Raw genomic sequence first — 27,995 nt, forward strand, 5'->3', positions numbered from 1 at the left:
GGGCAGGTGCTCGGTGCTGCTGCAGGTGCTTCGAGGTGCGCCGGGGCGCGCACGCTGCAGCAGCCCGGGTACCCAAAATCCCAGGGGAAACGCATCAGCAGCTCATGTCTCTACCTCTCACCGGTGGGGCACACTCACCCGAGCAGGAAACCCTCGAGATCTCAGGCCAAGCCTTCAAAAAGCAAATAAAATTGCTGCGTGAACACCCTGGCCGAGCAAAACAGAGCCCCGACATTAACCAAGGGGAGCGAGTGGCCCTGATCCTGCTGGGGCTCCCCCACGATTTCCCTGCTCTTCTCCCCCACCAGCTGGTTTTTCTGCTCTGAAGCTCTCCATCTCTGATAAGCTTTAAGACATGTTTTAATGTGTTTCTTTTTTTTCTTTTTTTTTTTTTCCCCTTTTCTCTTTCAAGTTAATCCCTCTCGGTGGTTCCTGACATTGTCAAATGGCTTTTGTGTACTGTCAGAAAACCTCTTGATGTAGCTACGGAGCAGCTGCTAACAAGTCGCCCCTGGGATCCCACATCCACGAGGCTGTCTGCCTGGATAATGATTTCCAAATAAGTAAATCTATTAATGAGGGCTGGGGGGGAGCGGAGCAGTGTCGGACACCCCTGGCCCGGTGAGATTTGGGTGCCGTGGGTGCTGCAGCATCACCGGGGAGGCTCAGAGCTGCTGTCCCCAGGTGGCAGTGGGGCACAGGAGCTGCTCGGATCGGTGTCAGCGCTGGGTACAGCACAGATACACAGCACAGTCCTTCCCCCTTCATTATAGGGGAAAGGGAGGGAGCACACTTGGATCTGTCCCTTGTGCTAGGAAGGGACAGATCCAAGATTTCCTCTTCAAGGAGGGAATCCAAGAAGCCAGTCCCCTCCTCGCCACGTCAGGACGTCATTTATTCCATAGCTACCCTTTGGGTTTGTCCCAAAGCTTAGGAGCTACTGGGATCCACGCTTTTCTCAACAACACGACCCTAAATCTTTCATGTTAAACGCGGGGCGGTATGCTGAGATTTGCCTGCGTTCACATGACTGCAGGAGACAGCACGAAACCCAAAGCACTGCACGCTGCGGGTGTTGTGGTGTAATCATAGGTTCCGAGGAAGCCAGCCTCGGCACACGCGGTGCCCGCACCCTGCTTTACGAGGTGCTGCGGCCGCGCAGGATCCGTCCCTTGGTGCCCATGCAAAGCAGCTGAGAGCAGCAGCTCGTTGCTCCTACAACACTGCAATGCCCTCCGAAAGCAGCTGCTGCTCCAGGCTGACCCTTAGGTGCAGGGCCATGCTGTGCCCTGCAGGATTTGCAGCGAGCTCGGCACTGCTGCAAGCCGGGAAAATACATCAAAGGTGCTGGAGATGGGAACTGAGAGCAGGGCGAGGAGAGCCCCGGTCCCTGCCACTCATTTTTTGGTCAAGGGGATGCAGGAGCAGCCTGCTGGCTCTGTGCTTCCCCGTGCTCACAAGGATGGGTTGGAAAAACCAGCGAGCATCATGCAGGAGCACACAGGTGGCATCGCAGCCAGTTTTCGGTGGCCTTGATTTCGGGGGCTTCACCCAGCAAGCTCTGAGCCGGGAGGTGAAAGCATCCAGTGAACCACAGCGACTCTTTTAATTGGAAAGGGGGAAAAAACACGCAGCAGAAAGAAAATCCGGTGTGAACTTCGGGGCAAATGATTCTCCATTATCAAATCCCATCTTTAAAAAGTGCACGGGGCTAATTGAATTACGCTCGCTGGATTTCTGTGTAGCCATGAAGGCCTCTTAATGTGGATTGATGGCATAAATCTGTGCTCCATTGAGGAAAAAAAGTGAACGCTGGCCCCTGACATCTATCTTTCTTTCCAGAAATCCCATCTAACTGGACGTCTCCCTAGGCCACTTCCCAGAGAAAGATGTCTCTATCCATTACCCCCGACACGCAGCAGCGAAAGGAAGCGAGGTCCGCTCACATCTAATTACTCCCACTCCCGGATTTATTACGATCATGCCAGGATTAATTGGGAAAGTAAAAATGCTTAGTTGGGTGATCAATCTCCTCCGAGTTACTTACCTTGTCACTCGCTAATAACTGTAAAATAAAAATGCCCCTCTCCGCTGCATCTTGGCAAATGGATTCCTATAATACATTGCTAGGAATCTTTAAAAGGCATTTGAAAGCAGTAAGGAGACAAATTGGATTAGCTGGAGAGAAAGTGCAACCCAAGCATTTTTTTTTCCCGTTCCTATAAAGCACAAGTTTCCCCTCTCCAGGGCTGCAGGTAGCGGCTTTGCAGTTCAGATCCGCCGCCCGACGTCAGGGTGCCTGGGGGGGTGGTCAGGTCCTTGGGAGCCTGTAAGGTTTGGCTCAGCCCCTCGTGCGAGAAATATTTGCTAATAACCCAGCCATTATGTGCCCAAAATGCTGTCCGAGAGAAATATCCCCTTTTCCTTCTGCAACATGCTCCTGCCAACGAAAAGCACCGGGCACCTCCCGCAGCCAGGACGTTCCTATTTCCTACCACATCTGCTGCTCTCCGTAACCCCGCTGCCCTCCCCGTGCCACTGAAAAACCCAGGGACACCACAAAGCCACGCAGCTTTGGGGAGCCCTCCTTCACCAAAAAGCCATTACGGCTCTGGGAAGCAGGACCGGGGCTGAAAGAGAAGAGATTAAGATTCCGGGCATGCAGGATATGGGGCTTTTTTCCTTTTTTCCCCTCTTTTTTCAAGGAGCGAGGATCCAAGGTTTTAGAGCTCCGTCGGAGGGCACTTGGCAACCTTTCCAGGGCTGCTGGCAGATGGGTTTTCTGCTCCGGTCCCCTCGGTGCTGGGCACCCAGCACCCACGTCTGCATCGTGCCCAGCAAGGCTGAGGGCTGACGGACCTGCGAGGGGGACCGAGCCCTCCTGCCTTGCGGTTTCCCACTCCCCTAAAACAATTTCATAGCTCGAGGCGGGATTTATTGGACCAGACACTCCGGGAGATAGAGGCTTTTGTGTTGAATTTTATCCAAAACAGTTAATGCAGCTGCTGCTCTTGCCATTAGCGTGGGCAAAAGAAAGAAAGAAAGAAAGAAAAAAAAAAAGAGACAAAAAAAAGGCGAAAAAAAAAAAAGACATTAAAATTATCAGCTCTTAAAAGATTTCTTTTTCTATCTCAAAATCAGTTCCTGAGCACACACCCATGGAATACCGGGGAGATATTTCAGCCCGTCGGTGCCAGCACAGGGCACTGCTGCCCTGCTGCATCTCCCAGACGCTCGCCTCTGCATTCGGTATTCTGCGCACACGCACGGGGAGCAGGGATTCAGGCTGAGTTAACCTCTTCCTGCTCTTCCACGGCAAAGCGAGGGGATGTTGGTGGGGCAGAGCAGGACCCCCCACCGCAATAAACGGGATTCCCTGGCCTCCCATCCCCTGCGTCATAGGCAAGGCACGGCCCTTCTTGTTAATGCTTCCCCAGGGGGAAAACGGAGAGGATGGGAGGCATCCAAAAGCGATAAGAGGGGTGGAAAAATTAGCCTGAGCAAAACGGGATAGGCAGCATCGTGCGATGCACCAGGCTGGAGCAGGAGCAAGGGATGGGCACAGCAGCGAGCTTCCTCTCCCCAGCACCGCCCGCAGCAGAGACTGGCCCCTGCGCACGCCTTGTCGTGGTGCTTTTGCACTCCAGCCTGAGCAGGGCAATCGCTGGTCCTGCAGCACTGCAATACTTGAGAGCCGAGCTCCCTTCACCAGCAAAGCAGGAGTACGGAGGATGCACGAAGGGATGCACAAGGAGATGCACAGGGGGATGCACGTGGAGGTGCACGTGGAGGTGCACAAGCGGATGCACAGGAGAATGCACAGCCCTGAGGCCACTGCAGCAAAGGGCTGGGGGTGACTACTCCCTTCCTGCCGAGCCACTCAGCTTGCTGCAGGGCTCAGGAGGCGAGCCAAGGAGCGAGCAGAGCAGGGCTGGGGATGGAGCCGCCACACACCGTGTCATCTACCCAGGGCCCGTCAGGGGAACCACATTCCTGCTCCCCTTGGCAGCCACAGGCAGAGCCTTTCAATTAAAGAAAGTGCCTGGGTGAATTGCTGCCTCATCCATTAGGCTCATCTGACTCAGGCACTCGCAGACTGTCTGCTCTCCGCTGCACTTCATTTGGGAAATTAGATTCTTTAAAAAAAAATATATAAAACTAAAAAAGCAGAAGGGAAGAGGAAAGGCTGAAGTTTGTGCAAGGGGAGAGCAACGACCCCATGGTGACGAACCAAACCTTGCAGGCGGTTTTAGCACTCCGACAGCAGAGGCGGCTTGGGGCAGGTGGGTGCAGTGCTCGAGGCAGTGGGAAAACAGGGGGACGCTTTCAGGAAATTCACGGCATCGAGGGGCTCCACCAGGAGCCAGCTCAGCCCCTCTCCGCAATGCTGCCCGTCCCCTCTCTGCAGGCATTATCAATTCCCCCACCGTGCAGAGGACCCCCCACGGGAGGAGCAGCCCAGCCCCGCGGTGGGCGCTGCGGAGGCGCTGGTGCTGAGCCCCGCCGCCCTCCAACCAGACGGCTGCTCCGGAGAAACCAAGTCCTGCTTTTTTTTTTTCCTTTTTTTTTTTTTTTCCTGCAGTCATAAAAGTTTTCTTTGTTAGGCAATAGCTGGAAAACAGCTGCTCCCAGAGCTGAGGGCTTGTTCAGACACATAATCCTGGCTGAAGAGCCGGGCCGTTCACAAGGGCGAACGGATCTGCGTGAGGATCTCGGCGCTGAGCAGCTCCTCGTGTCCTGGCCCTATCGATGCAGGCACCATCTCGGCTGCCAAACGGGAGGCAGGCTGGGCAGGGGAGGGCTGCTGGCTCCCACCACCCCCTGCCAGAGCCATAAGGAGGGTTGGGAACAAGGTGCTGTTAGACCCGGGGTTAACCCCGTCTGATTTACTGGGTGGCAAACAAGGCACAATTAAAGTTAAACTTGCCAAAATAGGGCCGAAATGGAACAGAGCCAGATGTTTTAAGACCAGAGGCTTGGTGCGGGGAGGTGAGGGAAGCTAACTGGCCTCGTTGCTCATGATTTAGCCATTCAATTCAAAGTTCAAACCCAGGACCAAGGATTTACCCCGGGCTTGCTTCTCATCTTGTCAAGCAGGGTTTGCTGCGAGCAATTTCTTCTGTTTTGGCTTTTGAATTCAGTTGGTCAGATCCACTTTTGGAAACCAGCAGTGCCCTGGATCTCCCTGCAGCAGGCAGGAAATGTCTCCCTCGTGGATGCTGATGGATGCAGGAGAAGCAATGGCAGGGCTGACCTCAGCCTGAGGAAGGCTGGCATGGCCCGTCCACTTCTCCCTGGCAAGGCCCTATTATTAATAGCATTTATGCTAATTATAGCAAGCACATCCAAATCAGGCCTGCTGGTGCTAGCCACCATAGAGAAAAGGGCTTATAAGTCTTAGAAATCCTCTCCCATCACTGATCCACCACGGTTACAGGACCTCAAACCACAGCACTTTGGTTCACAACGAGCTTTAACCCAAACTGATTTTGCATCCTGAGCTGCGTTTCTCTCCCAGCTCAGAGGAAAGACCAGGAGCCACGGGGGCTGGAGGTGACGTCTGCCACCCCTCACCTCCCAGCAGCACAGGGGACAAGCTGGCAAAGCCAGGGGAGATGCTTCGGAGGGAAACCAACCCCAGTCCTGGTGCTGGGTCAGGAGGAGTATGTGTTTTCGCCCGCAGCGGCCAGCCAGAAGGAGCTGCTGTAACCAAAAGCAGCTGCAACTCCATGGTGCTGGGCTCCCAGGGCACTTGGCACGAGCCTGCCTCTGTCTGGACAAGAGGAGACAAAGCTCTCAGCAAGCAAAGTCCCCCACGTTTCCCTCCCACTCGTGCTCATCAGGACCCTCCAGTTCATTCCCCCAAACCCTCGCCCGGTGCCGGCCCCGGGTCAGCCACCGCCGCGTTCATTCTTTTCCTTCCTCGCAACACTGGAAGGAAATCAAGGCTGAATTTGCAAAAGTGAGACAAGAAAAGAATGTTCAATTAAAAAACACAATATGAGCGGGGCTGGCCCGGGAGAATTAATACAGTTAAAGTAAAAGGCTGGCTGGAGGCTCTGGCAGCGGGAAAGCTTCTATGAAATGAAATGCCATAAACCTCGACCAAGTGGGGAACCATAACGGTGCCAAGACGCAGCACTTAGATATTACTCACCCGGATTGAGTTATTGAGTGGCTATTGCAGTGCAGCCGTAGTGGCAGGACCGAGGGGATCGGGTCCTGAGTAATTAACGGGGCTGTTCGGTGGCACGGGGAAAGGATGGAGGAGAAATTAGGAGCCGGGAGGGCTGGGGCACGGCTCTCTGCCACAAAGCAAACCTCAGCCCAGCTGCCTTCTGCTCACAGATTGTGGTTCCCAAAGAGATGAGGCAGGAGGGGGCTTTTCCAGCTCCGTTGCCCTGTGTTAGGGTGAGCCTTCTGGGCTCACATCAGGCTGGAAGAGAGCTGCAGCAGAGCCAGAGCCGCTGGGGGCCCATCTCCAATTTTCGGTTCTCTGTGCACCCTTTGACACCCACTAAGCTCAAAACCAAGTTGGTGATGGGGTTGGAGAGGTGTCCAAGGATTCCTAGGTGGGGGTTGGCACACGTCCGAGCATCCCCAGGTGGATTTATCCCGCAGGGCACAGCGCTGCTGCCGTGGTGCAGAGGCACTGCCCGTGCCGGAGGTGGCACGGCGCCTTCCCCATCGCTCGCTGGCTTGCACCGAGGCGTGGGGAGAAGCTGGGGGCAGGCAGAAAAGCAAATCCAGCCCCGCAGCAGGACGTCCACGCGTGGGACGGGCACTCCAGCACACCCACCCAAGTGCTCGCACCTCCTGCGGCCCCAAACGGTAGCGCAAAGTGGCCCCTGGCGGAGGAGAGGCGCGGTGCAGCGACCTGCAGCGCCTGCAGCAGCCCCGGCAGAGGGCACGCGTGGGCTGCAGAGCCCCCTCCGGGCAGGGGGCTGCATCCCCCAGCCCTCCCCCGGGCTAAAAGCCGGGCTGGGTTGGAAGCTGCCCTTCCTTGAATTCGTTGTAGACACCGGGAGCATCCCTCCGGGCAGAGCGCGTGTTGATTTCCCCCCCCTCCCCCCCCCCCCCTCAACGCAATAAAAAGCGGTTCTGCTGAAATGAACCTGGTGGCTTGGTGCACGGAGGAAGCTCCAGAGGTGGGTTATTAAAACATCAGGAAGGACAGACAGACAGACAGGCAGCAGGAGGCAGCCTGGCGGAGGCAATGAGCCATGCTGCTAGGACAGCTCCGGCTGAGCCTCCCCTCCCTCTGCGCTGCCGGAGCTGCTCGCCGCTTTGTGGAGGGAGGGAGCCTGCTTTATCCAGGTCAGCGCAGAAGGAAAATGCAGCCGAGCTCCGCTTTCAGAAGTCGTTTTGTCCTGAACAGCGGGACAGAGCTCTGGGAAGAAGGTTCCTGCTGGTGCGGTAAGCGCTCGTCACAGCGCAGCTTTGGCAAGGATGCTGCAGGTTGCAGCAGCCCCCGGAGGGGAGCCAAAGTACCCCCAGCAGCATTGCCCTGTCCCAAAAAGTGTCCAGTACCTCCAAACACCCTGAGGCACAGGGAAGGTACACATCTACCCCGCAGAGCCCCAAGGAACCAGCAGCAGAGCTCTCCAAAGCCCAGCTCACAAGGCACCGTCACAGCGCGCGCGTGCCCCTTGCCAGAGTGCGCGGTGCCCAAAGAGAGCGCTTTGGGTTGCAAAACGCCAACATTTGGCACAAAGCGCTCCGCCGTCAGTTCCAGACCGTGGCGACGTGCCAGCCTGAAAGCCCCTGTGTTCACATTTCTAAGAAAAAGCCACAATTCTTTACCCTTCTCCCCTCCCTGGCACACTTGACCGTCCCGCGAGGGGGGCGATGCCCGAGACGGAGGCGAGCGGCGCGGAGCTGCCCGTGCAGGAGAAAATCAGCCCTCTGCTACCAACCCCAAATCCCACACCCCTCACAAAGCAGCCTGGCCCCGCTATTGTCCCCGGGAGACAAGAACGGGTCCGGAGCAGATATTATTCTGCTGGCTGAGATTCATCACGGCGGTGGCTCGCTCATGGGCATAGAGTCATCAAAGCGCCCGTCAGAGCTAACCCGCGCTGACAGCCGCGCAGCGGGAACAAAGGGGCCATAACACTTATTAATCATATCCCTCCCCACTGAACCCGAGCCATCCATCAGTCGCCTTGGCCTTGTGCTTTGAATTCCCCGAGCTGCCGATCCCATGGCCGTGCCGGTGGGGGACCGGGCAGCGGGACGCGGCGTTGCTGGGACACCGCTCGCCGCCGTTTCCTGTTTCCCCAGATGTCGGCCATGTGTTTCCATAAGACCAGGGCTTGTCCCCGAACCAGATGGAGCCACGGGGCTCTTTCACGGGCGAGGCAGCAGCTGCAGCAGCCCCTCGCGCACAGATGTTGTCCCCTACTCCTGCCTTGGCTGTCCCTGTGGCTCTCCCTTTCCCTGCGCCCAGGCACACAAGCTTTCTCCAGAGTCCTGTTTGTCCCATACCCATTGGGTGGTTTTCAGCAGCTGCTCAAGGGTTCGGTGCACAAATCCTTCCAGAGCTGAGGGCTCCTGGCCTCGTCTGCCTCCCTGCTGCACAGCTGGTGCCAGGCAGCAGGAGCCTGCGTGCCCCCGCTGGGCTGAGCACACCAAATTTTGGGGGACAGGCGGACACTCCACGCAACGGACGGACACCCCAGCCGTGCTTGCTGGCCTCTGTGCTAGCTTGGGAGGAGCAAGAGATGCTTCTGAGAGCCTCCAAACCGCCTGGATGTGAGCAGGCACTGCGTCTCCCCTGCAGATCTGGCTGAGGGTGGCAGTGTGCGTGGCACACACAAACCCATCAAGGAAAACCTCGAGCCTTCCCGAGTAGCTGCAGGTCTGATCCCTCGAAGTTCCAGCCCATCTGCATCAAATAGCCTGAGGTTATCCTGAGCGTGCAAGCACAGGGTCTGATTAAAGCTTTTCAGCGCACGCATTATTTTTGTTTGCTTTTGGGGGACTGCGGGGGTGTCCCTTGGCTTCGGAGCCATCCCCTCCGTGCGCTCCGGATGCACGGGGAGCTGGGGAAATGGCACACGCTGCCCCACGGACGGCTCCAGCTCCAGGGAGCGCTGCCAGGGCTGCTGCGGGACCCGCAGAGCGGAGCCAAGGCCCCTGTCTCTCCACGCTTCCCTGCTCAGCATCAGAGGCTGCAGGGAGCTCGCAGCTCGTTTTTAATCGCACAAAGGAGCTGCCCGTTTCCCACTCAGCCGTCCACCTCGCTGTGCGCTTTGTCCTGCCGAAGCCCTTTCAGGCCTCGGGCTCGGAGGATGCTCAGCCCCGCGGCCACGCAGGCATGCGGCTCCAGAGCAGGGAAAGCCATGCAGCAGGCTAAGAGAAATCAGAGGTGTCCTTGCCTGGACCTGGAGCCAGTTTGCAGCATCCTCTCTTACAGAGAAAGGCTTTGGACCTGCTGATTGAATCGCCTGGAAAAGACCTTCAGGGTCGCCATGTCCAACCATCACCAGGTCCCATCACTAAGCCACGTCCCTTAGTGCCACGTCCACGCTTCTCCTAAATACCTCGGTGCAAACACCGAGCAGTGCAAGAAAAGGATGCAAAGCAAGACGAGGAGCATGCCCCAGCACTGTGCACACGGCCCCCAGCTACCTGCCCATGGAGCAGGAGCACGGGGAGAGGAGAGGAGCCACCCTCACCCCCTTTTGGGGTTAGGGCTGGGAGCAGGTGGTTAATCCCCCTCTGGCACAACGCAGCACGGCGACCCAGGCAGCGCTGCTGCTGACCCACGGGCCCCAGGAACATGTTCACAATTTCCAGGTCAGCGGAGGGGAGGAATGGCGATGTTTTTTTTTTTTTTTCCTGCTCCAGAGGATGTGGTTCTCACAGCCCCCTCCACGGGCCACGAGGGGGATTCACAGCACCGCAATATCCCTGCCTGCAGGGCCAGAGCCCCCCACGTCCCTGCCCCTGCCCCACACCAGCAGCCCTGCTGCATGGGTCAGGGCGGATGAAAAGTGGGTGCGATGCAAAAAGACAGCCCACCCCAGCACCCCTTGCCCCCAGCTGCCATGGGGATGGGACATGAGGCCATCACATTCCCTTGTCCCAGAACAGAGAGGTCCTGGGCAGCCAAGGCTGAGGAGCAGAAGGAATTTTTCTTAAAAAAGGTAAAAAGTGAAGGCAAAAATAAGAATTATGCATTTTCCTCATTTCTCTCTGCTCTTACCCTGCCTCTCCTCAGGACATCCGCTGGTAACGTTGCACCAGGCACTTTCTGAAATGCCTGAGATAAAAATTGCTGCTGCTGGCACCAGGTCAGAGCCCATTCCCCTGCCCCACACCCATATCCATTGGGCTGGGGCACTTTTACCTCTTCAATCCCCACCTCCAGGGCGAGCAGGATAAGGAGCAGCTGCGAGGAGGGCTCAGGGCCCAGCTCCCAGCTCCTCCCTGCCCCTACCTGCAGGGCTGAGGATGCTGAGCAGTGTGGGGTCCTGGACCCACGAGGGGTGCTGAGCAAGGACCGGGCAGCATCCCCCCTACACCACATTCCCACACTCTGCCTGATGCTCTCTCTCTCCCCTCCTTAATGAGATTAAGGGAGAATAAATTATGCAGAGCCCACCCCTCTCTCCTCTCTCCTCTCTCCTCACTCCCTCACTCCCCCCCCCCCCCCCCCAGGAGGCTGCCCTGCGTGGTTTCTAATTAGCATCATTAATAGGGGTGGGGGCGGCCTTGCTGCCGCAGGGCTGCAACAATCGGAGCTGTCAGCGAGGCCCTCGCTCCTCTGAAAGTAGCCCGGGGCTTTTGTCCCCGGGCAGAAGGGAGCCTGGGGCTTAAGACCACTTTCCTTTTGTGTCGGGCAAGGGGAAGAGGAGGGGAGGCTCTCCTTTCCATCCTCAGCCCCCTAAATTATTCCTGGGACCACCAGGAGAGGTGATGCCACCAGGACCTCTCTGGACAGGTGATGGAGCAGCGGCAGCAGGGGCTGGGGGGGGCTTTGGGTGCCCCCGTCCTTCATTTTTCCATGGGATTTTGGGCAGAGGACCACCACAAGCAGGTGGCTGTCCCTACGCTTGCAGGGGGTGTCACGGAGCCCCGGGCGCCCCCGCCACGGCCCCTAATGAGCAGCAGAAGGGGGCACATCGGGAGCGGATGTGTTAAGGGTTTCTGGTTCACCGGAGGGAGAAATCCCCACAAAGGAAGGTGTACAAATATTGTGGGAAATCTATTGGCCCCTTAATATTTGATGAAGGCCCGGGCCATTCAGCCGGGGTGAATTCCCCAGCAAGGTCTCATTCAGGCAGCGTCAATGGGAAACTTTTAATTGAGAGGCACTTCATTCAGGGCCCGCGGGTCATTCAGCGCCGGGGCCTTTCAGCAGAACACAGGGGCCGTGTCTTCCCGAGGAGCACCAGAAGAAAAGCCGCCGTTTCCTGCGCTCCGAGCCTGAATGCCGACGGCTTTAATCCCCCCCCCCAAAGGGAAAACCGATTCCGTTTAAAATAAACGTCGTAATCATAAATTCGTTTCTCAGATAGCGAGAAAGGAGGGGAGGTAAAAGGGAGGTGGGGAGGGATGGGGAGCGGTGCCCTGCGGCCCCGTGTTGCCAGGAGGAGGGCTGAGCTCCTCGGGGTGACGCTGTGGGGCTGTCCCTGCCGTCACCCCCTTCCCAACCTGCCTTCAGAGCGCACAAACACGCGGGATTTGGGGCAGCACGTACAAATCCACCTCCCTGCCCTCTCCCAGAGGGCATTAGGGTGCCCCAGCCTTCAATACATCACACCAATGCCATGCAAAATAGCAAAACGAGAGGGGAACCCCCATTTTTTCCCCCCTCTGACGTTTTTTTGAGGTCCCTGCTGGGACACACGGCACACCCCCAGCCCCACGGAGACGTGCCGATACCCCATAGCAGCACCCGCCCTAAAACCCTCCTCGCCCGAGCCGAGCTGCCACAAACCCACAAAAGCCTGGGCCGAGGGGGATGCCCTCATCTCCTCGCTCCCAGGCGGCGAAAAAAAAAAAAAAAAAAAAAGACGAGGAAGGAATTAAAAAGCGGTGGGAGGGAAGGGAAGGGACGCTGCTCATTATGTCTCCGGCACGGCGGTCTCCAGGACGACTGCTCCGCCGCCGCATCCCTCTCCCGTCCCGCTGCGGCCCTTTGCAAGCGGCCGTAGCGGCGGCGGCTGTTTTCCCTCTGTTCCCAGCTGTCCCCCAGGCGCTCTCCCAGGGGATCCGGTCCAAGGTGGGCTTGGCACCATATGGGAGAGAAAAGAGCCCCCCCGGCGCCCGCGAAATGTTTGGCGGGGGGAAGGAAGGGGAGGTGGGCTTCGTGCTGCGCCGGGAGCGGGTGGAGTTCCGTGCCGATCAGCTGGGGCCATGCTTTTCTCTTTTTTTTTTTTTTTTTTTTCTGATAATTCCTTCATTTTTCCGAGGCTGGCCCACACGGCTGTGACGTGAAGTCATTAAAACGCCCCACAAACCAGATCCCACCCTATGAGAGAGACAGGCAAACCGCTTCCAGAAAAGTTTTGCTTTACAAAATAAATGCATGGCAAAGTATCCCCAGAACCGTGTAATGCCTGACGCCCGGGAGCGCTGGCACAAATCCCCTCCTGACCCCAAACACCCCCTTGGTGGCTCCGAGGGACTTTTCCCCAGGGCTGCACAGAGCTGCTGGGCGAGGGAGCAGCGATGTGAAGGCATTTTCCCCTCCCTGCCCGTGGCGTTCGAGCCCTGGGTCTTCGGGGAGCACGCAGCCAGACCCAGGGCCCTGCCTGGAAACAGAGAAATCCAGAAAGTGCATTAAATACATGAACTAGGAGCTATTTACCGGTTTTTCTCTGCATCACCTAAGAGCCAGGCATCCCCATGCCTGGGCACCACGGAGGGGAACCCATGGGGGGCATCTGCAGGCCCCTCCCCCAGCACCCGCCGTGCCCGGTGTCCCCCCACCCCATCCCACGCCCATCTGTGCATGCATGAGAGCCCCATCAGCTCATGCATGAGCGCCCCGCTAATTTATGCATGAGGGCCCAATTAGCACACGCATAAGCACCAGATTAGTCCGTGCATGAGCACCCGATTAATTTCTGTTGGCTTGCTCGCTCGCGCCACGCGTGAGCAGCCGGCAGGTTCCCATCCGAGCTGCGAGCTCGTGCCTCGGCTCCAAGCGGAGCGTGCACGAGTGCGGCTCTGCAGCACAGCTGAGCACCCAATTCAGCCCTGCACGAGCTCACAGCAGCAATTCAGCCACGCACGAGCTCACAGCACGCCTGTTACGCCCCGCATGAGCACCCAAGCAGCTCTTGCAGGAGCACCCGGATCGTGCCCGCATGACCGGGTGCATGAGTGCTGGGTTAGGGCGCACCCGAGCACCCACTTGGCTCCCACGTGAGCAGGGGCAGGTTTCAAGGAGGCTGGGAGCTGCCCTTCTGCTGATCACAGCCTCTTCCAGGCAGCTCTGCAGCCAGTACCATGCCCCATCTCCTGCAGGAATCCAGCCACGCGTTGCTCCAGCAGGTTCACGTGCCTGCAGGGACAGGAGGGCGCCCAGCAGGGGACGCACAAGGAGACACAGGGGGTGCTGGAGGAGATGCACAAGGGGATGGATGGCTGAGGAGACCTGCTCAGAAACCAGCCAGGGGAACAGGAATTAAAAAGAGCAGAGGTATTGCCCGTAGCAGCTAAAAGCCAGCCCCGTTAGCCCACCTCCCCAGCAGAAACCCGGGGCACAGACTGATCAGGGCACCCTCTCGATTACCAAATGCTGATGGATAGGGCAAGTTTTTCATCAAATCTCTTCCCTCATGAAGCCCAACGAGCATCTCTGCTGCTGCTAACACCAGGGAAAGCCCCCAGCCGTCTTCCCCCCCTGCTCAGCCCCGCAGGCACTGGGGGCCTCGGGCGCCCCAGACCTCAGCAGCCTTGCCCTGGTCCTAGAGCAGAGCTGGACTGCACAGCGAGGGCAGACGTGAGCAGCTCGCCCTCGGACTGGCCACGCCAAGCCTCTTTTTGGGCTGGTTCACCCCAAGAGAAGTCAAGCATGTGCTTCTCCAGCCGCTCGTGCCTTAGTTTGGAGGAAAATGGGAATAAATAATAGGAAAGGTGCAAGAGAGGAGGAGGAGGGCAAGGAGAGCCAGCAGAGGGAAGGAAGAAGAGCTGTGCCAAGCGCTCCCCACCGTGTCCTTTAAGCCCTGAGCTGATCCAGCGCAGGCAGGTATTGACAGGACGGGCTCAGCTTTCCCAGCTTGTTCCCAGTCTTGGCACAAAGGCCAAGAGCAGGAGAAGAAGAGGGCCAGAGAATGGCAACAGGGCCCGTGAAAGCCCCCGACAGACCCCATTGAAGCCGCGGTCCTGTTCCCATCTGTCAGCAGCCCCTCAGTGAAAGGGTGCGCAGGGGAGGGGGCGGCGGTGTGAATCGGGGGCTGACACAAAGAGGAAGAGACTGATTATGCTGTTATTTCTCCACTTTCAAACCCCATTAGGGGACATGCCGGGCTTTTCTCAGGGTCTTTGGGATGCTTAAGCTGCCCATTTAGCAGCAGGAACGGTCCAATTAAAAGAAAGACAAAGGAGGAGCCCGGCCTGTCTTAATTGAAATGGGTTTCAGTCTAATGAGGATTAGGTTCAAGAACAGACCTAAGGGAGCAATCCAATACCCATTACCCTCCCGGGCTGTACCACCGCCAGGGCCACGCCGTGCAAGCCTTTTAGCGGCTCAGCCGGCCGGCCTGGCGCGGTGGAAGCCACTAGCCCTCCCAAATGGGGCGTTTGCCCCCTTATTTTGAGGCAAACTGCACCAGGAATCCTTGGCTGCAGGGCCAGTTGGACTTCATGGTCTTTGTTGGTACCTTCCAAATGAATTATCCCATCCCATCTCATCCCATCCCATCTCCATCCCATCCCCATCCCATCCCATCCCATCCCCATCCCATCCCCATCCCCATCCCCATCCCATCCCATCCCATCCCATCCCATCCCATCCCATCCCATCCCATCCCCATCCCATCTCATCCCATCCCCATCCCCATCCCCATCCCCATCTCCATCCCATCCCATCCCATCCCATCCCATCTCATCCCATCCCCATCCCATCCCATCCCATCCCCTCCCCATCCCCATCCCCATCCCATCCCATCCCATCCCATCCCATCCCCATCCCCATCCCATCCCCATCCCCATCCCATCTCATCCCATCCCCATCCCATCCCATCCCTATCCCCTCCCCTCCCCTCCCATCCCATCCCCATCCCCATCCCCATCCCATCCCATCTCATCCCATCCCCATCCCATCTCATCCCATCCCCATCCCCATCCCCATCCCATCCCCATCCCCATCCCCTCCCCTCCCATCCCCATCCCATCCCATCCCATCCCCATCCCCATCCCATCCCCTCCCCTCCCATCCCCATCCCATCCCATCCCATCCCATCCCCATCCCCATCCCCATCCCCACCCCACCCCACCCCATCCCATCCCATCCCATCCCATCCCCATCTCCATCCCATCCCCATCCCCATCTCATCCCATCCCATCCCATCCCATCCCCATCCCCATCCCCATCCCCATCCCCACCCCACCCATCCCATCCCCATCCCATCCCATCCCATCCCCATCCCATCCCCATCCCCATCCCATCCCATCCCATCCCATCCCCATCCCCATCCCCATCCCATCCCATCCCCATCCCATCCCATCCCATCCCATCCCCATCCCCATCCCCATCCCATCCCCATCCCCATCCCATCCCATCCCATCCCCATCCCCATCCCCATCCCCATCCCCATCCCCATCCCATCCCATCCCATCCCCATCCCATCCCATCCCATCCCATCCCATCCCCATCCCCATCCCATCCCATCCCAAATTATCCCCCAAATGTTAAAAATCTGTCAAATGCTTGGGGTGCACGGCATGGAGACATTTTCCCCTGAGCTGCAGCATCTGCCCCGTGGTGTCCCTGGTCCCTAGGGTGGCTCTGTCCTGGTGCCCCATGTCCCTGAGGTGGCTCTAACTGGGTGACCCTGGTCCTTGGGGTGGCTCTGCCCCCAGTGCCTCCAGTCCCTAGGGTGGCTCTGCCTTGGGGATCCCCAGTCCCTGGGGTGTCTCTGCTCCCGGTGACTGGTCCCTGGGGTGGCTCTGCCCCAGTGCCCCCTGTTCCCGGGGTGCCCCCCCGTGTCCCCCCGGTGTCCCTCCCGTGTCCCCCCGGCGCGCCCGGCGCAGCGCGGTGCCAGCAGAGGGCAGAGCGCGCCCAGGCTCGGCACCGCCTCAGCCCCTGCGGAAAAGCCTCGGAGCTCGGGAAAGCTGCGGGTACCGGGCCTGGGGGGCCGGGAAAGCTGCAGGAACCGGGTCCCGGGGGTTGCAAACCCCCAACACCACCGGGGGATGGAGGAGAGCCTGGAGCCGGCGAGGCTCGACCCAGAGCCCGAAGGTTTCGTGACCGTGGGCCGGCACGCACGGAGCTCAGCGCGGCGATTCCAGGGCCTGGGGCAGCTCTGGTTTTAATCCTAGCCCCCCCCGCTACTGCTGCCTGCTGTGGTCTGGAGGAGCTGGTTGTGTTCCCTGCTCCCACACGCAGCCCGGAGTGGGAAGGTGACCCCAGAACCGGGGCTGCTCCCACGCTGCAGGGCACCGACGGGTCTGTAAAACCCCAGGGGGAACCTGAGCTCCTGAGTCCCGGTCTGCTCGGGTTGGGAGCAGTCGGCGGCTTGCAGCAGGCAATGCCATCCAGTCATCACCATAATGAACAGTAATAGGCAGGGCAGGGCCACTTCTTGCTAATACACCACTTAATTCTGCTGCCAAACGCTTTCGGGATGGACCCACACAGCTCCCAGCAGAATCCTGAGTGCCAGCACTGAGCACTGAGTATCTCTCCAAACCCAGTGCCTCTCCAAACCAGACCCCTTCCTCTTTCTGCACATTCCTCGTCTCTCCTTGCACATCCGTGGCCCCTTTTCCTGCCCTCCACCCTCTCGCTGGCAGCTGTGGAGAGGATTTGGGAGGACCCAGCCCTCCGGAGCCGCGGGGAGCGAGGCTTTGGAGATCATCCGGATTCTCGTGCACTTCACCTCTCGGCTGCCAGGAGCTGGGAGGGAGGGAGCCGAAAGCAGCAAGCAGGGCAGCCTGGGAGGCAGCTGGGCTGAGAGACGCCTGATATTTTCCATTTTCTCATCTGAGTTATGAGCTGCAATAAATAAGGCTGGGAATCTCACGCAGCGCCGGCCTCCCAGGTACCCCACGGGTCGAGCCGGCAGAGGTGGAAGCAGGCGGCACGCACGATTTATCATTTCCTGGGGGTGGGGGGGGGGGGGGTGGGGGGTGGGGTTTCTGGTGGTGACTGACAAGTTGGGTCCTTTCTGTTTGTGTCGTTCGTCTCTGCCAGCCCTCGCTTATCAGCGCATTGCTAGGGCTCTCTCTGCCTCCCCCCCAGCATTAATCACGCTAGCGATGCTGCCCACGCCTCTGCTGGATCCAGGTCGTGAAACTCGCATCCCACCCACTTACCACAAACCAGCTCCGAGTCACGTTTCAGCCTCCGGCACGGCCGTGTGGGGCTCTGCGGGCTGGGGCTCAGCGGGAAAAGCCTGGCTGCTTGTTAACCCCCCCTGCTCCCCCTGCAGCCCCCCGGGGCCGGGATGGCGCGGGATGTGATAAGGGATGTGGCGAGGGATGTGATAAGGGATATGATAAGGGACGTTTTGAAGGATGCTGTTAAGCAATCGGTGGGCAGCTTCCCTGAAACATCACCGGGAGGAGCCGGAGGGAGATGCTCAGGGGTCTCCGGGGGGTACCAGGGAGGGGGAGAGCTCGGGAAGCTGGACGGGGTCTCACCTTTCTTCTCTCCTCCATCTCCTGGCTCGGCCATCCTGCTGGGCTGGGGAGCAGGGCCAGATGGAGGGCGAGCCATGGGGTTTGGGCAGGGCGAAGGGGCTGGTTTAGCACCTGGAGGTCTACGGCAGCGAGGGAAAGCCCAGGTCACAGACAGACGTGGCATGCCCAGAGCCCCCTGTGCATTTCCCTTTCCCCCCTGTGCTCCCTGCCGTGCCATCGCCCTCGCTCCCCAGCGCCCGTGCGTGCACGGCCCCGATGGTTCCTCCTGTCCCGTGCATGGGAAAACCCCCGCCACCAGGACAGGGGATAAAAACCCACAGGGGAATCTCACCTGGGCCTGGGCCCCCCCTGGGGTGGGAGCTGGAAAATGGGATTAAACGTGGCGCTTTGCCTTCCCATGCTGAGAGGAGAATAGGGACAAGGGATTAGCCCTGGAGCGAACACGTCCCGCCACACCTGCTGCTGCGGGCAGCCTGGGGCGAGGAGCGGGGTCCCCGTTGTGCTGTCCCCCTCCTCCTGCCTCCCCCAGCCGCAGGTTTTGCTGAGCACCATCCTGCACAGCACAGGGCAGCGCCACGGGGTTGGTGGCACAGGGCACTGGGTGCGAGGGTGGCCACGCTGGGCGACGGGAAAAGAGGTTTTGGGCCAGGCTATCCCAGCACCAACCTTTCTCCAAACTCACGGTGAGGCCTGGAAGGACCGAAACATCTGGGATTTTAACCTAAACTGCCCCGAATGGCACCACAGACACAGCTGCTGGAAAAGCTGGGTCAGGACCTGGTGGCCCAGGCTTTGCTTCTGATGGCAAAAAAAAAAAACAACGCTTCCATCCCAGCCCTGCTCCCAAATTCTTGCTCTGCCGATTCCTCTGGCTGCAGCCCCGCATTCCCGAGCACATGGGAAGGCCTGGAGAATGTCTTTTTATCCAAAGGGGGTATCAGGCTTTGCACTGAAACCCTGCAAGAAGCTGAGAAAGGGCAATAAAAGAAGACGAACGACGTGCAGGTGCTGGCTGGGATCCCCTGGAACGAGCAGCACTAAGTCCCCGGCTCCTCTCACCATCCCGTGTGCTTTTCCCACTGGTTTCTTTGGCTGGGATTTTTTTTTTTTTTTTTTTTTTATTTCTTCCCCCTCTCCACTGAAGTGTGTGGCTCATGTGCACTGAATGTGCTGGGAATTTCCACCCTCCGGTCCCGAGTTAATGGATCCAGCTGCAGAGATGCTGCAAAGATGCTGGCCCAGGGTTTGCTCGCTCGGGTCTGCCTCTCATTTCGTCGCTAAAGCGAGTGAAATGTGACAGCTCTAAAAGCGAGACGCGGAGCAAAGCTTGGTGGGGAAGAACCTGCGGAGGTTTGAAAGCTGAGTAGGAAGCAAACGGAGCTGTAAAGCTAAGTTTGGGCTCTGCAAAAATCCTGCCTCTCCCAGACCTGCCTCAGCTCCAAACCACAGCTGGTTGCGGTCCCTAAATTACAGTCAAAGAGAGATTTTGAAACTCTACGACATGGGAACATGGGAGCACATCCCCGATAATAAACTGTAACATAAACAGGGCGGTAATGTAGATGGGGACACGAACTACGGCAAAGCACCCAGAGGCTCCAGCAGCTTTTTCAGAGCTCTCCCACCTGTGTTATCACCACACCGAGCTCTCCCTTCTTCCTCTCTGGGATATTCCTGGGGTGATCCCTGCCAGTAGCCGAGGAACTGGGGTGCAGCAGCCAGGAGACGGTGCCAGGGCCATGGCTGGCCTTTGGAGAGAAGAGAGGGAGAGGGAAACGCTCCCCTGGTGGTTTTTATTAGAGGTTGGCCAGCTGGGATGGAGCCGTGCCTGATTGATGCAGGGGTGACGGAGCACGGAGCTGCCCAGGGCAGGATCTCCTGCATTAATCTGGGAGCGCACAGCTCCTTGGAGAAGCTGTGACCACCCAAGGGTGCCTCCGCAGGGTGACACCACGGCACAGCCCCTTGGGACCTGCCCCTGAATTTGCAGCTCTGCCTCACAGCCCGCGGCTGGCGGCCAAAGCAACCCGCCCACCCTCACTCTTCACAGGGCTGCATGGCCACAGCCCCTCTGCACCTCTGCGGGGGAATTAAGCAGGACGCTCCTGGAAATTTTAAGCCCAATGCTTCTGGAATTTAAGCAGGACGCTCCTGGAAATTAAGCAGGATGCTCTTGGAAACTAAGCAGGATTCTCCTGGATGCTGCGCTCCATGCGGGTGCTCGGCGTGGCTTTGCAGAACAGATGGGGATGCTCAGATGCCAGGGAGGCTCAGATGCTGGGGATGCTCTGAGATGCTGAGGATGCTCATCCTGCAGGGCTGCTGAGATGCTGGCGATGCTCAGCCCCCGGGGATGCTCAGCCCCCAGGGCTGCTGAGATGCTGGAGATGCTCAGCCCCCGGGGATGCTCAGATCCTGGTGACGCTCAGCCCCCAGGGTTGCTGAGACTCTGGGGATGCTCAGCCCCCGGGGATGCTCAGCCCCCGGGGCTGCTGCACAGCTCTGCAAAGAGCCCTGAACCCAGTCTCACCGCCAGCAGCCCCATCCCTGGTTGCCTGCCAGGCGGGGAGGGCGTGCTGGGCTGACTCAGCAGCTGGATGGAGCCCGATAGCGCCGCGTTATCTCCGCCGAGCCCCGATGTGCTCGATTGCAGCCTTGGGTGCCTTCCAGATCTTGATACCCCGGGGAGCCGCGGTGACTCACGGGGCGCGTCGGGAGGAGGGCACGCTCCCTGCCGCGCGTTCCGGCCCTGGTTGCCCCCGTTTCAGGAAACGAGGCGACGTTATTTATTTATCGCGGCCGCCGTGTGCCGCCGAGGGGAGCGCGGCCGCCTGACGGAGGCGTTTGGCAGTCGCTGCTGACACGCTCCCATCCTTCAGACCGCAGTGCAGGCGCCACGGGGATCGCACGGCCGCCTCCCTCTTTCCGCTCGTGCAGCAGAGGCGGGGAGGCCGCGTGTGTCCCCGCGTGACATTTGTCACCCAGGGAAGGCTGAACAGCTCCGCGACGCATTCACAGCCCTCCGGGGCGTCTCGGAGGGGCTCGGTGCCTCTCCTACATGTCATTTCCAACACCCCGGTGCTGCTGTTTGAAGGGGTTGATGTGTTTGACCCGTGGCTGCCCTTTGCCTGCCTCCCAGGCTGGGTTTGTGTGCTCGGGGCACGCAGAGATCCCTGCTCCGAGGACAGCACGGAGCCCCCCGGCTGGGATCCCCCTCCCGGGCACCGCCACCTACAACGAGCCAAGCAGCCCGGAAGCGGGTCAGGTCGGGTGCAGGGCCAGATTTTCCGGGAAACGGGGTTTTCCTGCACCTGCTCACAAAGGGGCAGTGCCGGCACCAGCCTCTGCTGCCCTTCTGTCCATCTGCCTGGCTCCTGAGATGCGTCCCCCGGGATTCCCCGGGCAGACATCAGCAAGAAAAGCCTTCCAGGAAGGCTGGTGCTCACAGCCCCAGCCCTCCTGCCCTGTTTCCCACAGGCCAAGATCTGAGGATATTTTTATTTATTTATTTATTTATTTTCACCATGTGCTGAGCACGTTCCTGCTTCTTCCTTATCAAATTTCATCTCATCGATCTGAGGAACGGCTGCCAGCCAAACTCAATTCCTTCCTAATGCATTTCTGGTGGAGAGAAGCGTCCTAGCAGGAGCCCGGGCGTGGAGCCCAGCCCCACGGCCCTGCTCTGCACCCTCAGACCCCCAGCCCCACACTCTGCATGCCCCAGGCTGCCGTGTTGGGATCACCCTTGCCCCGTACATCCCTCCTGAAGCACCCTCTGCGAGACGCTGCTGTGGAAGCCAAACCCCGTGAGGTTCTCCCGTGGGACCCCTTGGGTCTCCAGCAGAAAGGGCGCAGCTCCTCGTCCCAGCTGGGTCAGCCGGGGCATGTCAGGGCTCACCGACACGGCAGCTGGCAGGCAGGGACACATCCTGCTCGCCACCAAAACCCGCCGAGCCCTCATGCCTCAGCACCTGAATCACTCCTTCCTCGTTTTGTGCCTGCCGCAGCGCATCCGCGACACGGGGACGGAGCCTGGCGGAGCATCCCGAGCTCATTGTCCTCGGGGAAAATGAACCTGGAGTTGGCCGCTGCTCTCATCCTCAGCCCCAGCGGCCAAATCAGCGCCACGGGCAGGGCACGGTGTCCCCGGGAGCTCGGTGTCCCCAGGGACCTCGGGATGTGCAGCCTGGGGGCACTGCATCGGCGTGGAGAGCGCAGAGCCCGGAGGGCAGAGCTCATCTCCCCCCGTTGCGCGCAAGCAGCTCATTTACTGCTCCGCTGAGACGTCTCGGCAGCCTCATCGATAGCCAGAGACAGGGCACGGGGCTAGACGGCTCCGGCGTGGGGCCGGATCCTGCTGCAGGCAGCAGAAATGGTCCTCCCGGAGCCGCCGAGCAGCCGCACCGATAGAGGAGATGCTGCACCAGCAGGATGGGGCCGCGGTGGGTCCTGTGCCTTCTTCTGGGAAAACACGGCTGGAAAAAGCCCCTCTGCCAGTTGGGAAAGAAGCTCTGCGGCCCCAAACCGCCACGGATGCCATCAGGAAAGGAGCCTGTAAAAACCTCAAAGCGTCCGTGCCTGATAAAACCGGGGAAATGCGAAGCAGATTGGGGAGGGTTCGGTTCTGCATCTGGCGTCCCGGGGCAGGCGTCGGGAGCGGGGAGTGCGGCGCAGATGTTCGGGAGCGGGGACAGCAGCTGGGGACTGCCGGTCTGCAGGGAGCTCGTGGTGAGCAACACGGCTGGGAAGGGGAGGGGAAGGGGATGAAAAAGGGAACGGGAAAGGGAATGAACTCGTCACAGACTCATTCCCAATGAAGTGCTGCTGCTCCGCTGCAGGAGCACCTCCCAGGACCCCATCCTCGAGGCCACGTCCAGTCCCTGGGCTCCTTTCCAGCCCTGCTGACAAAGCCAAGCGGGCTGCAGGCTGAATTCATTCTGCCTGACCAGCACAAGACGAGGTCTCTCCGTGCGAGCACCCTTAAACCAGATGTCAGGCGGCGGCAGCAGCTGCTGCTGGTGACCTCGGCTGATCCGGCCACCGTGGGCTGGGAGCGCCGTGCTCCCGCGCAGCCCCGGTCCTGCTGCCAGCAGGCAGAGGGACGCGATGCAAAACCTCCTCAGACCTCGTGCAGCTGCCCCGGGAGCAGCACGGAGCCAACGAGGGCTGCCCCTGCCCTTCCACCGCTCCTGCATCTCCCAGGGCGGCTCAGCACCCCCGGGCATCGCTCAGCTTTCTGCCTGATCCTCCCTAAAATATTCTGGTTTTGTTTCAAGACGTCTCCTGCACGCTTGCAGAGGCTTCCCAAAGCCTGTCGGCAGGGAGGGACAGCCACGCTCATCAGCAGCAGCAGGCTCTTCGGACGTGCCCAGACCTCACAGGCTTTCTGGATTTATTTTATGGCTGTGTTTTACTTTATAACCGTGCTGCAGGGTCTGCAGGTTGCAGGTGGGCTGCAAAATAAAGCGAGGGGGCTTTGGAGCATCTCCTTCAGCTGGGAGATGGTTTGCAGCGGGGAGCTGGTGGGAAGCGATGGCTGTAGGTCACTATTTCGTGAGGAGGAGCATGGTTAGGACATTCACAGCTTTCAGCATTACCGAGGCATCCGCAGGGACAAGGCACCCACTGTTAATCACTGGGGACCCAGCGCAGGAGCCTGCAGGAGATCTTCGCCGCACGCGGGCCACCACTCCCGTGGCGTTATCCCAGCCGTTTGCAGGAACAAGCACCGCCGCAGATCAGCAAGGACCAGGCTCAGAGCCCATTTACCACCAAAAAAAGCAGTTAGGACAAGGTGACGAGGGCAGGGATTACAACCTGGGAGCAGACTTGCGTTTAAGCACCCAGGGAACCTGCAAGGGCTGCAGCCCAAAGCCTGGTGCCCACGGAAAAGGCCAATTGCGACGTGCGAGCGGCTAATTTGTTCTCAGCGGTGCAGCCACGGAAGGAATTTCGGCTGAATAAAGTCCTTTCTGCTCTGATTAATCGTCCCCCCTGGTTATGAACAATGCAGAACAAAATAGGGATAATATTCATGCTAGGGGAAATGGGGAAGACGGTCACCCGAACGCTGCCATTAACGAGTCTAAATAGCCCAGGCTGGTCCTGAATGCATTAAAGTGGTGGAGGAAGCCCTGGGAGGAAAGAATGTCCCCTATTAGCCAAGCCCCGAGCGTCCCCGCAGCCACAATAGGGGAGAGATGCCTCGCTCGGCGCTGCCTGCTGCTGCCCTGGGTTCAGTGAAATGTCAGCCCAGCATCCCCAGGCTGCAAATTACCGGAGGGCGTGCGGCTCTTTCAGCCCCACTGAACCCTATCCACGGGGAAATAATCCCGAGCCCAGCTGCCTGTGATGGAGGCATGGCCCCGGCTGCGCCCTGCCCCGTTGGCAGGATGGAAACCTTGGTTTTAGCACAGGGACGCAGGTTTGGGGTGGAAAGCCTTTTGGTTTTGCTCCCAAATCCAGCCACGCAGGTGTGCGGAAAGGTGGCTGCAAGGTGGCCAAATGTCCGGGTCCTCCTGCAGGTTTGGAGCCCACGCGGCTCTCCTGGAGATCCGGGGAGGACAAGGGGAGGGTAGAGGGGGACAGGGAACCTGCTGCATCTGTAGCATGCGGGATGTGCCCCTTTCTCAGCAAAAACCCAGTGGCTCGCTGATTTCACCACTGCCAGCATGACACGGAGCATCCCATGCCTCTGGGTTTCATTTGCGCTGCATTTTCCCCGCGCCACCCTACGGAGAGCCCCTGTTGGAGTGCAGCCTGGCCAGGAGAAGCCCAGGGCAGGAGGCTGCGAAGCCTGCAGCAGCTCCAGCACCTTCGCACAGCCACACACGAAGCCACCGGCCCTGCTCCGAAGCTGCCCTCCAGCATCCTTACCCCTGAGCCCGTCCCACAGCCAAACCAACGTGGTGCAGCGCCGTAAAACCCCTGGAAGTTATTGCAAAGGTGGTGACTGCGTGGCGCTGGGACAGCCGTGCCCCATCTGTGGGCCCTTCCCCGGGTCCCTGCAGGTCCCGGTGACGGTCGGAGGGCAGCACGGTGCACACCGCGGGGAATAAAATAAGCGTGCTGCTGCCCGCGAGCCTTCCCCGCCGCGCGGCCTGTTAATAAACGCGCACAATGCGCCGCAGCCTGGGGCGGTTCTCAGGGGAAAAGAGAGGCTCCAGGCCGTGGCCGGGCTCATCAGGACACCGAAATATGCTGGCCGGGGCGTTGATACACTTATTTCGCCTTTGTCCCTGGCAAAGGAGCCGTCGTGCCTCCCTGCTGCTGGTTTTAAACTAATTACATTCCCTTTAGAGCCGGGGCGGGGAGGGGGGGGAATAAAAGGCGCTTGGCTGGCTGGGAAGCCTGGTAGCGTTTTCCAATTGCCACCAAGGCGCTGAGCTTTTAACCACAACCCCCAGCTCACGCCGCCCCTACCTAAAGCCGCCTTCGGGCAGCGACCTCGGTGGCAGGGGACCCACTGCAAGCAGCTGAAATGTGGTGGAAGGCTGTGCTTTGTTCCTAAATGCTGCCTTTCAGCGCGCAATCCTTCACTCCCCTGCTCCCGTCTGGGGCTCCTGAGCCAACCCCTCTCCCTGCGCCACCCCCCCCCCCCCCATTGTTCTCAGCTGTTTGTTTGTTTGGAATAGACGCGTTTGGAACAGATTGCTAGCAGGGTTTTGATTTTTTTTTTTATTTTTTATTTTGATTTCTTGGGTGTTTTTTCCTTTCCGGCAAGCCCTGAGCTTTCCCTTTGGTGCCCTGGGGGACCTCTGACCCCACCTCACCGCTGCGCCCTGGGTCATGGAACAAGGCGGTGACGCGCCCTGCCGTGGATTTTTTAGGCTGTGCCGTCCCCCATAGGAGCAGGGCAGAGGGCTAAGTGGGGTGCCACCCCCCCCCCCCCCCCAGGTGCTCTCACTGCCCCGCTTCGCACAGCTTCGGGTGCGTGGGCACCGCTGCTGAGGGCGCATTGCCCCCCCCCCCCCCCCCCCCCGCAGATCCCTACGGCGAGACCCTACGGCCCCAAACCCATCCGGGATGTCCTCCGGGGGGGGGGGGGGGGGGTGGTTCAGAAGAAGCCAGGCAGCTCTGGAGAGCTGTTTCCAGTCGGAGAGGGAAGGGTTCATGGCGATGGCCGAGGGTACCTGCCCCACCGGGGGGGGGGGGCCCCGCCGCACCATTCCCACGAGAACCAACTCCCGAAGCCTCCCCCTGCCCTCCCCGCCTCTCCCCCCTGCTTAATTACTTGGCGAATGTTAAATGTTTCGGCTCGCCGTCCAAACCCCTGTCTGGCTCCTGTAGCTACAGCAGAACCCTGGGGGAGCTCTGGGGCTCCCGGCCCCTCCGCTTCCCCCCTTTGCCATAGCAGCGAGCCCCCGCCGGGGACAACCATTGTGTCCCCCCCCCCCCCCAGGACGGAGCACCTGGAGACCTTCTTGTAAAAACTTCATTTGCTGGGGGAAAGCTTTGATTAAAGCAGCCTGGCGGGGGGCTGCCCGGCTCCCGCGTCAATATTGGTTTAGGAGCAGATGGGGGGGGGACGAGGGGCCGATGCCCCCGTCCCCATGGGGTGAGTGGGGGGCGGCCGGGGGGGGGGGGGCCGAGATCAAAGTGGGGCAGCCCCGGAGAGGTGGAGCAGCCCCGCGCGCTGGAAACCTCGGGGAACAAAAGCATCAAAGTAAATCAAATGAAACTAATTGAAGTGCTTTCGCATTAAATAACGAGGGAGAGGCTTTCATGAAGCGCCAGCTTCTTCCCGTCAAAAAAAGCCGGGGACGGGCTTCCAAGAAAACCAACGCGACGGCTCCCCCTCCAACGACAACGGAAAGCCCCAAACCCAAATATCCCCCGCAAAAGGGTGAGGGCTCGAAGGCTGGGTGGCTGCACGAGCCCTCGAGGAGCTCAAAGAGGAGCCTGCATCCCGAGCACGTGGCGCTTTTCCCCAGCCTGCTTCATCCCCCAAGTCATCCCCTACGGCCAGGGACGTGCGCACAGCCGGGGATGCTCGGGGACGCTGCCACCACCGCCGGGACCCTGCAGGAGCACCCGTGAGGGTCCCCGGGGGCAGGGGGGGCAGCTCACGTCACCCCCAGTCACCCAGCTCTGCTCCCCGTGCTTCTGTTAGGTTGGGGCTAAAACGGTTTTTTGCCCGGGGGCAGCCCCGTTTCGGCTTTGGGTACGGGTTGTACGGGAGCTGCGCGCCTCGTGCTTGGCATTTCGGGGGCTGGGACAGGATGGGGAATGATGTGGGGTGCAGAGAGGCGTGAAGGCTGCAGGTCCCAGAGGATCTCGGCGAGCCGGGAACCGCTCCCCGGGATCCTCCTGGCCCCTGGGGGGGGTCTCGCAAGGCTCGGGGAGGACTGGCGCAAGGCTGCTTCTCTGTCCCACAACGAAATGGGGTCGGCTGTGGGGTCTCCACCAGAGGCAAACACCATCCCCGTGCCCAGCTCGTCCCCGAGCATCCCCCTTCCCCTTCGGAGCCGCCGCCAGCCCTGCCCTGGGAAACGAAGGGAGAAAGAAGCAGGGACGGGCTCGACCGAGCGCCATTGAGACGTCCTCGTTAGCCGCTGGCTAAAGCGGGCTGTGGCCACGATGAAAGCAAGCCACATGAAGACAATTAGGCTAAATTATGTCCAGTCACAGCAGACGAGTTAACAGTGGAACGGGAGGCAGGCCGACTCCAGCCAGGCTCGATGTCTGCCTTACCCCGCGGCTGCCACTCATACATCACCGATCAAGGGAAGCCCCCGCAGGTTGTTTTAAACCGGGGCCAGCGGGAGGTTGGGCTAATGAGTAAAATCTGAGCATTCCTCAAATTTCCCATCCGTCCCGGGGCGAGGGGAGGGTGGGCGAAGGGGGATGGGGACCGAGTGGCTCTCCGCGGAGAGAGGGCGATGCTCAGGGAGGGACAAAACTGCTGATCCCAGCCCCGTCCCCAAGCACCTGGAGGTGGGGATGGCCTCGAGAAGGGGATCCAGCGGCTCCCTCCCCACGAGCATCCTTCCCGCAGCACGAAATGTGCCTGGGGGGGGGGGGGGGGGCGGAATTAAGGGGTGGTGTGGGAGCTGTGCCCTCGGTGGCAGCGGGTTTATGGGGCAGGGCATCCTCCTCTGGGGAGCCCCAGCGGGCACAAGGGATGCTCGGAGCAATTGGGGGGTTCTCAGCCCCCCCCGAGAGCCACCCCC

At 59.7% G+C, this 27,995-nt stretch overlaps 1 long non-coding RNA gene across 1 annotated transcript; it reads right to left on the bottom strand.

Annotated features, from left to right (window-relative positions):
• Positions 1-4,592: 4,592 nt before the first annotated feature.
• On the bottom strand, positions 4,593-10,602 carry LOC121058340. The gene is made up of 3 exons (XR_005814176.1): positions 10,355-10,602; positions 10,211-10,258; positions 4,593-5,931 (listed from the first exon to the last, which is right to left on the bottom strand). It is a non-coding gene; the product is annotated as an uncharacterized LOC121058340 (long non-coding RNA).
• Between the last annotated feature and the right edge of the window lie 17,393 nt (positions 10,603-27,995).

Source organism: Cygnus olor, chromosome 21 (assembly GCF_009769625.2).
Source record: "Cygnus olor isolate bCygOlo1 chromosome 21, bCygOlo1.pri.v2, whole genome shotgun sequence".
NCBI lineage: Eukaryota > Metazoa > Chordata > Aves > Anseriformes > Anatidae > Cygnus > Cygnus olor.